Source organism: Nannospalax galili, unplaced genomic scaffold, assembly GCF_000622305.1.
Source record: "Nannospalax galili isolate Female #2095 unplaced genomic scaffold, S.galili_v1.0 scaffold1623, whole genome shotgun sequence".
In the NCBI taxonomy this organism is placed as follows: domain Eukaryota; kingdom Metazoa; phylum Chordata; class Mammalia; order Rodentia; family Spalacidae; genus Nannospalax; species Nannospalax galili.
In genome coordinates this window covers 111922-120790 of record NW_008349082.1, presented here as the reverse complement: position 1 = coordinate 120790, position 8869 = coordinate 111922, and the positions used below count along the sequence as shown (strand labels likewise).

The 8869-nt window shown below is 46.3% G+C and overlaps 1 long non-coding RNA gene across 2 annotated transcripts in view; it reads left to right on the top strand.

Annotated features, from left to right (window-relative positions):
* Positions 1-8568: 8568 nt before the first annotated feature.
* LOC115072587 overlaps positions 8569-8869 on the top strand; it is a 6881-nt gene continuing 6580 nt past the window's right edge. Inside the window, exon 1 of one of the 2 annotated variants that reach the window (XR_003851631.1) lies at positions 8569-8649. This is a non-coding gene — a long non-coding RNA (uncharacterized LOC115072587). The remainder of the gene's footprint in view (positions 8650-8869) is intronic. The other variant, XR_003851633.1, reaches the window with a different exon arrangement.

Sequence of the window (8869 nt, the reverse complement as noted above, 5' to 3'; positions counted from 1 at the left end):
TGAAATCTGAGCCTGGCGCGTGGTGGCTCAGGCCTTTAATCCCAGCACTCAGGAGGCAGAGGCAGGCAGATCTCTGTGAGTTCAAGGCCAGCCTGGTCTACATAGTGAGTTCCAGGACAGCTGGGGCTACAGGGAGACCCTGTCTCAAAAAGACAAAAAAAAAATTGAAATCTGTAGTCTCACCTTGCACCAGCTGAAAGCAGAATTTCCCAAGCACTGATGTTTGAGATCTCATCTGGCTGGCTGGGTTAGGGAAAGCGGTGGAACCTTAGGTTCTCCAGTCACCCCAGCTCAGGGTGGTCTCATGTGTGAAGTCACGTTGTTCTCTGTGCTCTTTCCCCCCTGGGCTCTTGTAGGGCTGCTGTGGGGGCCCAAGAGTAGATAAAATCCTGCAGGCGCTTTGAGGCATTTTGGTGTCTCTTGTTCATCTTGTTCACATTTTTCTTTTACGTTCCCCTCTCACATTCTTTCCCCACCCACTCCCCCTTAGGGACAGTTTCACTTCTTTGCCTGTCCCTAAGGGGTTTACCACCTGGGTTTGGACAGGTGTGGGGGAGGGGAACGAGTCTTCCTGTGGTTTGGTGCTCAGTGGGGGTGGAGCACTGGAGCAGGGCGGCCAGCTGCAGCTCCTTTCCCTAGGCCCCTCTGCTCTGGTCCTAGGGAGGCGCTTTACATGAAGGCGAGCTGCTTCTCAGCATGGGGGCCGCACAGAGCACTGGGTGGGGAATTGTGGGATTGTAGTTGGAGATGTCAACAGAGACTGTGTCAGGGCAGCCACAGACTGTGTGTCCCTGTGTTCCCTGAGCCAAGCAGGGCAGAAAAGCAGGAGGAAATGGGACTCTTTCTCCTTCAGCCCCGTCCATGAGCACTTTACAGGGGGGAATGCACTTATATCCCCTACCTTGGATGAGGATATGGTTTTTCACAGCTTATTTTCTGGGATGCTTACACATTCTTGTTTCAGGGAAATCCAGATGTAAAGGGACAGCTGAGGGATGGGTTTCCTTGGCCACCATGACAAAGTTGCTCATCCACTCCCTACCTAAGTTTGCTTATCTGTATACTGTTGGATTTGGGATCCGATGGAGTTAATCTTTCATGCTCTGATCTCAAGTTCCAATCTTGTGGTTAGCTGTGGGTAGGCAGGGGGCAGGTGCCTCAGAGCCCTAAAGGCTTCTTTTGTTTGGTCACATATGCCCTCCTCTCTCCAAATAAGTAGGTTGAGTGGTTGAGTTCTATTGATTTTTGTGGCTTTTTGAACAGCTCTGTATTTCGGATGAGTGGGGCAAAGGAGCCTGAGGAAGGAACGCACCATTAGCAGGTGTGGGGTTCCTAATGCTTTGGTATCCATATGGCGCCTATGACGACCGACTTTCCTTTTCCGTCCCTCCCGTTTCCTTTATAGCCCCCCCTGCCCCGCTCCAAATATCCCGTTCAGTTTGTAGACTGAGCTATGATTTCTTATATAAATTTATTGGCTGTTTCTTCTCTGTGGTTCTCAAAAAAACAAATAGCAGGAAATTCTTTGAACCTGGTGGAATATACAGGGCACAGAGAGACGCATGCACACCTCTGTCTTCTGCCCAGCATCCATTTGAAGTAAGGGGAGGGTATATAGTCTTTTGGGTTGGTTAATAGTTTCTAGGAATCTCCTATAACTCATATATGAACCCACCTAGTGTCCTAATGCCTTTTATGCCACGGCCACTTAAGAGTTTAAGGAGGGTGCCGGGCATGTGCCCGATTGTTATACATATGTGTGGATGTATGATGTGGGTCAGAGGGTGGGGTGAAGGACAACCGAGGCAGAGAGGAAGTGATTCAGGAGCTGCATTTACTCTGTTTCTGTGCAACTTCCTGGAAACTTGTGTCAGAGACTGTACAATTTTTCTTTAATCCAGCCTGAAATCTGCCTTGTTTTATTCTTGGGGGCATATTTTGTGAAGCTTTGGGAAGGTGGAGGTTAAAATATGAAGACCTTCCTGTACAATGTGAGGTCTCAGAAACTGTGGGTTGGCTTGTGGAGCTATCACCAACTCTGGATTTGTGAGTAGGATTCAGAGGATTTGGGAGTTGCTGTGGCAGAGAGAAGACGGGACAAGTAGACAAGCAGGAAACTGGTTAGGTTTTTGCTTCGTCTTTAATTGACCTGTAAGCATTCTGACTTTTAAAAATAATCTTTCACTGGGGGCTGGAGAGATGACTCAGTGGTTAAGAGCAGTGGCTGCTCTTGCAGAGGACCGGGGTTCGGTTCCCACATGGTGGCTAACAACTTTCTGTAACTCCAGTTCCAGGGGGTCTGATGCCCACTTCTGACCTCTGCAGGCATTGCATGACTCAGGTGCACTTACACACATACAGGAAATACACTCATACACAAAAAATTAAAAAAAATTAAAAAAATAGTTTCACAGCTGGACATGATGGCACATGCACTTAGGAGGCAGACAGGTAGATCTTTGTGAGTTCGAGGCCAGCCTGGTCTACATAGCGAGTTCCAGGCCAGCTGGGGCTACAGGGAGATCCTGTCTCAAAAAGACCAAAAAAAGTTTGTTTCGCTAGGGTTGAGTATATAACTCAGTGGTAGAGCCCAATCGAGCAGAGAAATATAAGATACAGTCTCTTCCCTTTTAAGGGGAAGGTTCTATGAGGCCGCAAAGTAATAAGGCAGAGCGTTAACAAAGTAAAAAGTTGAGTTATATGATCACAGAGGGCTTCTAGAGCTGAACAGTCTGATTGTAAGATGCAGGAATTTTTATTTTACTCATGGCAAAGGCCCTACTGCTGAGCTGTACCTTTTATTTTGAGACAGGGTCTCAAATGAGTTGCTTAGACTGGCCTAGAACTTACTCTGTAGTCCAGGCTGGTCTTGAACTGAGATGTTCCCGCCTCAGCTTCCTGAGAAGCCGGATTATAGTCTATACCCAAGCTGGTCTTGAACTGAGATGTTCCCGCCTCAGCTTCCTGAGAAGCCGGATTATAGTCTATACCCAGGCTGGTCTTGAACTGAGATGTTCCCGCCTCAGCTTCCTGAGAAGCCAGATTATAGTCTATACCACCAGGCTGGTCTTGAACTGAGATGCTCCCACCTCAGCTTCCTGAGAAGCTGGATTATAGTCTATACCACTGGGCCTAGCTCTTCCCCTTTCCTTCCTCTTCCTTTTCCGTCTTTGGTGCTGGAGATTGAAGTCGGGGCTTCACACATGCTCAGCCCTTACCCCAGCCTCTCACTAGACTTTTGGAATCTAATTCCTGGCCAAGAAAGAAAAATAAAATCATTCTACTCCCTGATGAATTCAGATGAAAGCTGGGAATAAAATCAGGCACAACTCAAAGAGGAGACATGGGTGAAGAGCTAAGCTGGTTTATAGGAGTTACGCATGAGATGGCACACACATTTTTATTGTATTAAAGTCACCAGATAGCTCAGCAGCCCTCACAATCTGATGTTAAGAACATGAGCAGGGGTCCAGCAAGATGGCTCAGTGGGTAAGGCGCTTGCTGCCAAACCACATGACCTGAGTTCAATCCCCGGACTCACATGGTGGGAGAAGGGAACCAACTCCTGCGAGTTGGCCTCTGACCACCACACGTGGGCTGTGGCACATACACATACATACATATTACAGAGAAAATAAGTGTGAACAAGCACCACAACAGAAAGCCCTGAGCAGGGAAATGGCATTAGCTAAGGGATTGCAGAGCAATTTTGACCTTGAAGAGTTTTTTCCTATGGAACTACAATTACTTTACTCTCTTCTGGGTGCTGGGCTCAGGGTGGGATGGGGAGAAAGATGGGTAAGAAACGCTCAGATGGCCCAGGGCCAGCGTTTTGTGTGATGTTCACACACTAAGCTCATGTCCCCTCTACCCCACTGAGGTGCCAAGGCAGCATGGTTGGCGTGTCTCCCTGTTTTTTCCACCCTTTTAAGATGTCATGATGCCCTTTTGTAATTTTCTGTTCCCCTTTTAATCTTGCCGTGAATGCTCAGTTTTACCCTGAGGTCATTTATGCAAAATCACTGACGGAGGATAAGAAAGTTTTCTGGACCTCACATGCGTAGTGCTGGCTCTAGGCCCCTCCAATTCCTCTGTCTCTAGGATGATCCTGGGACTTGAGTTCTAACCTGAGTCTGAGTGTGGTCCTTTGACCAGCCCAGTTGCTCCCTGAGTGTGGCTCAGCCTGGGGAAGGAAGGGAGTCCAAGCTCTGTGTTGAAGGCCTTGTGAGTCAGATAGACTGCATCTGAATCTAAATCCACTTCATTTTTCGTTAACTGTGGACGACTGACATACATGTTCAGAGCCTTAGTTCCGGTACCTATAAAAAGGAGAGGAAACCCTCATAACAGTTCTATGTGCAGCACTTAGCACTTGACCTTTCTGAGTTCATCATCAGCATCAGCATCTCTAGAGTCTAGCTATTACTGTGGTTGTCAGTTTTCAGACGGAGAAACTGTAACAGACCACATGAATGTACCTCCTAACTGGCAGAGTGGACATTCTGAACAGGCACAGCCCGCCCCCAGAGCCCGTGTCCTTAACTACAGCACCAGACTGTGTAACTGTGATGCGTTAACAAGGATGAACTGAGGAAAGCATTTAAGGCACTAAGGTCAAACAGTGTCACTCCTTAGTGGTAGTGATTGCCACCAGGACAGAGAAGCCTGTCTTCCCGGGTGTGCTGCGTCTCTCCACTGCGTGCAGAAGATGCCGCCCTGGGACAGGGCGAAGCCGGACAGAGGTGAATCCTTCCACTGACTGGGGTTGCACGGTGCCAGGGCTTCCTCTAATCCTGCTGGGTTAGACATGGTTTATTGGCAAACATCTCGTTCCTTCCGTCCCAACGTTGCCTCACAGGCTCTGAAAGGAAAACACAGGAGCTCAAACTGTGTGGCCACAGGGAGGGGCTCCCACTCAAAAACCAGTTGTTCAAGAATCATGTTTCTGACTCTTCCTTCAGAGATTCTGGCTGTTTATTTCCTAGTCTCTTGACATTTGGTTCAGGGGTCCCAGATAAGCCATCTGTGGACCAGAGTGCGGCTGCCACCTAAATTGGCACAGGTGCAAGGTCAGTGCCATGAAACTAAGGAGACCCTGTGGGGACGTGGGGAAGCCCCTCTGCTGGCTTCAGAGGAAGCAAGCTTTGAGCTTGTTCTTTCCCTTGTCATGTGTCCCTTGGCTCTCTGCCTGGTCCTGGGAACAGCTTAGCCAGTGAGCAGTTCTGGCTCATACGCCCATTCACGGCACTGGCTGGGTCACAGGTAGCATGGTTTGTAGCTAAAAGGTTTTTGGACCTGGAGGACCTGGATTGCTGTCACCTATCTGGCACTTTTCAGTTGTATGACTCCAACAGTTTATTCACCGTCTCTAAGCCTGCTTTCTCACCTTTGAGAAACACACAGGGATCAAATAAAATAGCACATGCAAAGCCCCTAAACAGCAACTTACCCACTTCAGTGCTCAGCAAACATTCATGGCCATGGGTAGATGCAATCGAGCAGAGAAATATAAGATACAGTCTCTTCCCTTTTAAGGGGAAGGTTCTATGAGGCCGCAAAGTAATAAGGCAGAGCGTTAACAAAGTAAAAAGTTGAGTTATATGATCACAGAGGGCTTCTAGAGCTGAACAGTCTGATTGTAAGATGCAGGAATTTTTATTTTACTCATAAAATGATGAATCAGTTTGAGGGGGAAACTGGAGATAGAGGTACCATAAGGGATGCCATTAAACCTCTCACTGCCTGTTGTAAGAGGTCCTACGTGTAGGTGAGGGAGGCCTGTACACTGTGACATAACTCTTCAGTGATCTGGGTTGTGTAAGATACCTCCCCCAGGGGATGACCTTGGGAGCACCCAGAGAACTGGGGACATCGGTGAACTGTTAAGGAGAGGGGAGGTTGTTTAATGAGCTTGTTTTGTGTCATTCTTGTTCGGCAGTAATCCAAAAAAGAACAAAAATAACAGTGGTCCCTTATTGTTTCTCTGTAGATCGTTTTCCAACATAAAACTTACTTCAATAAGAGATGTGAGCCAGAGTGGCCCCCAGTTCCTACGCTGAAAGGATCCTCCTGCCTCTGACTCCAAAGTTGTTGGACCAGGGGTACATGCCACGGCTACAAATACTGGGTAGTTTCACAATTTACAAAATGGTTTCACAGGCGTTATCTGATTCTCACCAGAGTCCGTGTAGGGAGGCTGGGCAGGGCCGTCCTCACTTTCTGAACAAGGAGAGTTTTAACCTCTGAGTCAAGAAGAGACCACTTCACTCTAAGGGCAGTGTGTGTTTCTTTGTTCCTTGTTCCCCAGTGAGGGAATGGGACTTCACTTCTACCAATATTTCAGTTCAATACATATTTACTAAGTGCCCAGTATACTCTAGAAAGTGAAAGTCCACAGGAAGGCATATGTTAAAAAACAAACAAACCTGTTTTGGTGATTATAAAAGCAACACGTTTATTATTTTTATTAAATTTTCATTATTTTTTAATTGTAAAGCAGGAGAAGAGATTCCCCTAGTCCCACCAGCTGGAGACACAGACTCCTTTTGGCTTTATTTATTTATTATTTATTCATTTATTTTTCCAAAGTTGTAGCTTAATTTTATTTTATGCTGGTTGAAGGACTCAGTCTAAATGATGCCTTCAGATTGTATTTGTCTTTGAGAAGTTTTTCTTTTTTAAAATCTTTTGAAACAGGGTCTCTCTGTACTCCCAGCTGGCCTGGAACTCGCTATGTGGACCAGGGTATGCGCCATCACGTCCAGCTTTGAGAAGTTTTTATTAGATGGTGGGACTACACTGCAGAGACTGACTTACACAGACCTGAGATGCTCTCTGGATTCTTTCTCAGGCTTGTTTTGTCATCATTTTTGTTAAGTTAAAATTTTAAGTCAGTGGGCTGGAGAGATGGCTCAATGGTTAAGAGCACTGGCTGTTCTTGCAGGAGACTGGGGTTCAAATCCCAGCACCTACATGGCAGCTAACAACCATGGATAACTCCAGTTCCAGGCAACCCAACTCCTTCTTCTGACCTGTGCAGGCATCGCATGACACGGGTGCACTTCCACACATGCAGACAATACACTCATACACATAGAAAACAAATAAAAGTTTAAGTCAGCATACAAAGTAATGAGACTATGGAATCCTCACACAAATGTGTTAGTATTCTTTGTTCTAGCTCACCGCTCCCCCAGTGGCTGCCATGTGTGTTCACCCACCTGGAGGGCTCCCTTTCTTCCCTGGATACTCCCCTTCTGCTGTGGGGTTACAGGTACGCCATCCCTTTCCCCCTTACTCCTTGAGATTGCTTCCTCTGCTCCCACGATCATTCTGATTTCATTACCCACATACACATTTGTTTTTTACTCTAGGTTCCACACGTGAGATAAACCATGTAGTATTTGTCTTATTATGCCTGGCTTATTTTGTTTAATATGGCTTGCAGCATCAATTTTTTTGGAAAATATGATTTCATTTTTCTATATGGCTGAATAAAACTCCACTGTGTATATGTCCCACAATTTATCTCTTCACCTGTTGATGGACATCCAGACTGGTTCCCTTTCCTAGCTTCTATGAACAATTCAAGTACTAAACATGGATGGAGTCTTTGGGGCATTTAGCCAAGTGTGGGACTGCTGAGTCATATGGTGATTCTAATTTTACTTTTTGAGACGTCTTCAGGCTGATTTAGTGGCCATGTCAGGCTGCTGCCCCATCAGCTGTGTACACAGGATCTTCTTCTGCACCCTTACCAACATTCATTGACCTCGGTTCCACTGACAGCCATGCTGACTGCGTGAGATCAAACTTCAGAGTACTAATTTGTCTTTCTTCTGTGGCTGATGGCTAGCCAAGGATACACTTCTCAGGTTTTTTTTTATTTTTTGCATGTATATTTCTTTTTCTTTGAGAACTGTCTATTCAGTCCTTTGCCTCATTTGTTAATTGGATGATTTTTGTGTGTGTTTAATTTTTGAAGTTCTCTGGGATTGTTTAGATTGTTTGTTTAGATGGAGTGATAACATTTAGACTGTGTCTTTCAACCAGCTGTACCCCAGGCTGGCCTCAAACTCACTGTGTAATCAAGGGTGGCCTTAAACTTCTGATCCTCTTGCCTGTACCTACTAAGAGATTGTATTCGGACTGAATGTGGGTTAGAGATGTGCACCACTATGCCCAGTTTTATGGGGAGCTAGGATTCTAACCCAGGGCCTCCTACAACGCTAGGTAAGAACTCTATCAACGAGCCTCATCTCCAGGCCCCACAGTTCTCCACATATTCTAGATGTTAATCCCCTGTCGGATGTCCACTTGGTAAAGCCGCTTTCCCTGGTTCTGTAAATTATCTCTCCACTCTGATGGTTGCTTCCTTTGCTGTGCGGATGCCTTTTGATTTCCTGCAATCCCATTTGTCAGTATTTGGGATCCCTTTGCCCTGGAGTCCTTTTTAGCAAGTCCTATCTCTTCTAGTGTTTTGCATATGTTTTTCTTAGCAGTTTCGGGTTCAGGTCTTATATTAAGGCCTTTGATCCATGTGAATTGATTTTTGTTCAGAGTGAGAGACACGGATCTGGTTTCATTCTTCTACGCGTGCAAATCGAGTTTCCCAGAACGATTCGTGGGAGAGGCGGTCTTCCCTACAGTGTATGTTTTTGACACCTTCGGGGAAAAATCCTGTGTCTATGGCTTGTTTCTTTGCTCTAGTCCGTAGGTTTATGTGTCTGTGTTTGCTCCAGTGTGATGCCATCTTTCCACCGTGGCTCTGTACTGTAATTCAAGACCAGGTACTGTGATGCCTCCAGCTGTGCTCTTTTTGCCCAGGATTTCATTGGCCATTTGTGGTCTTGGCTTCTATATGAATTTT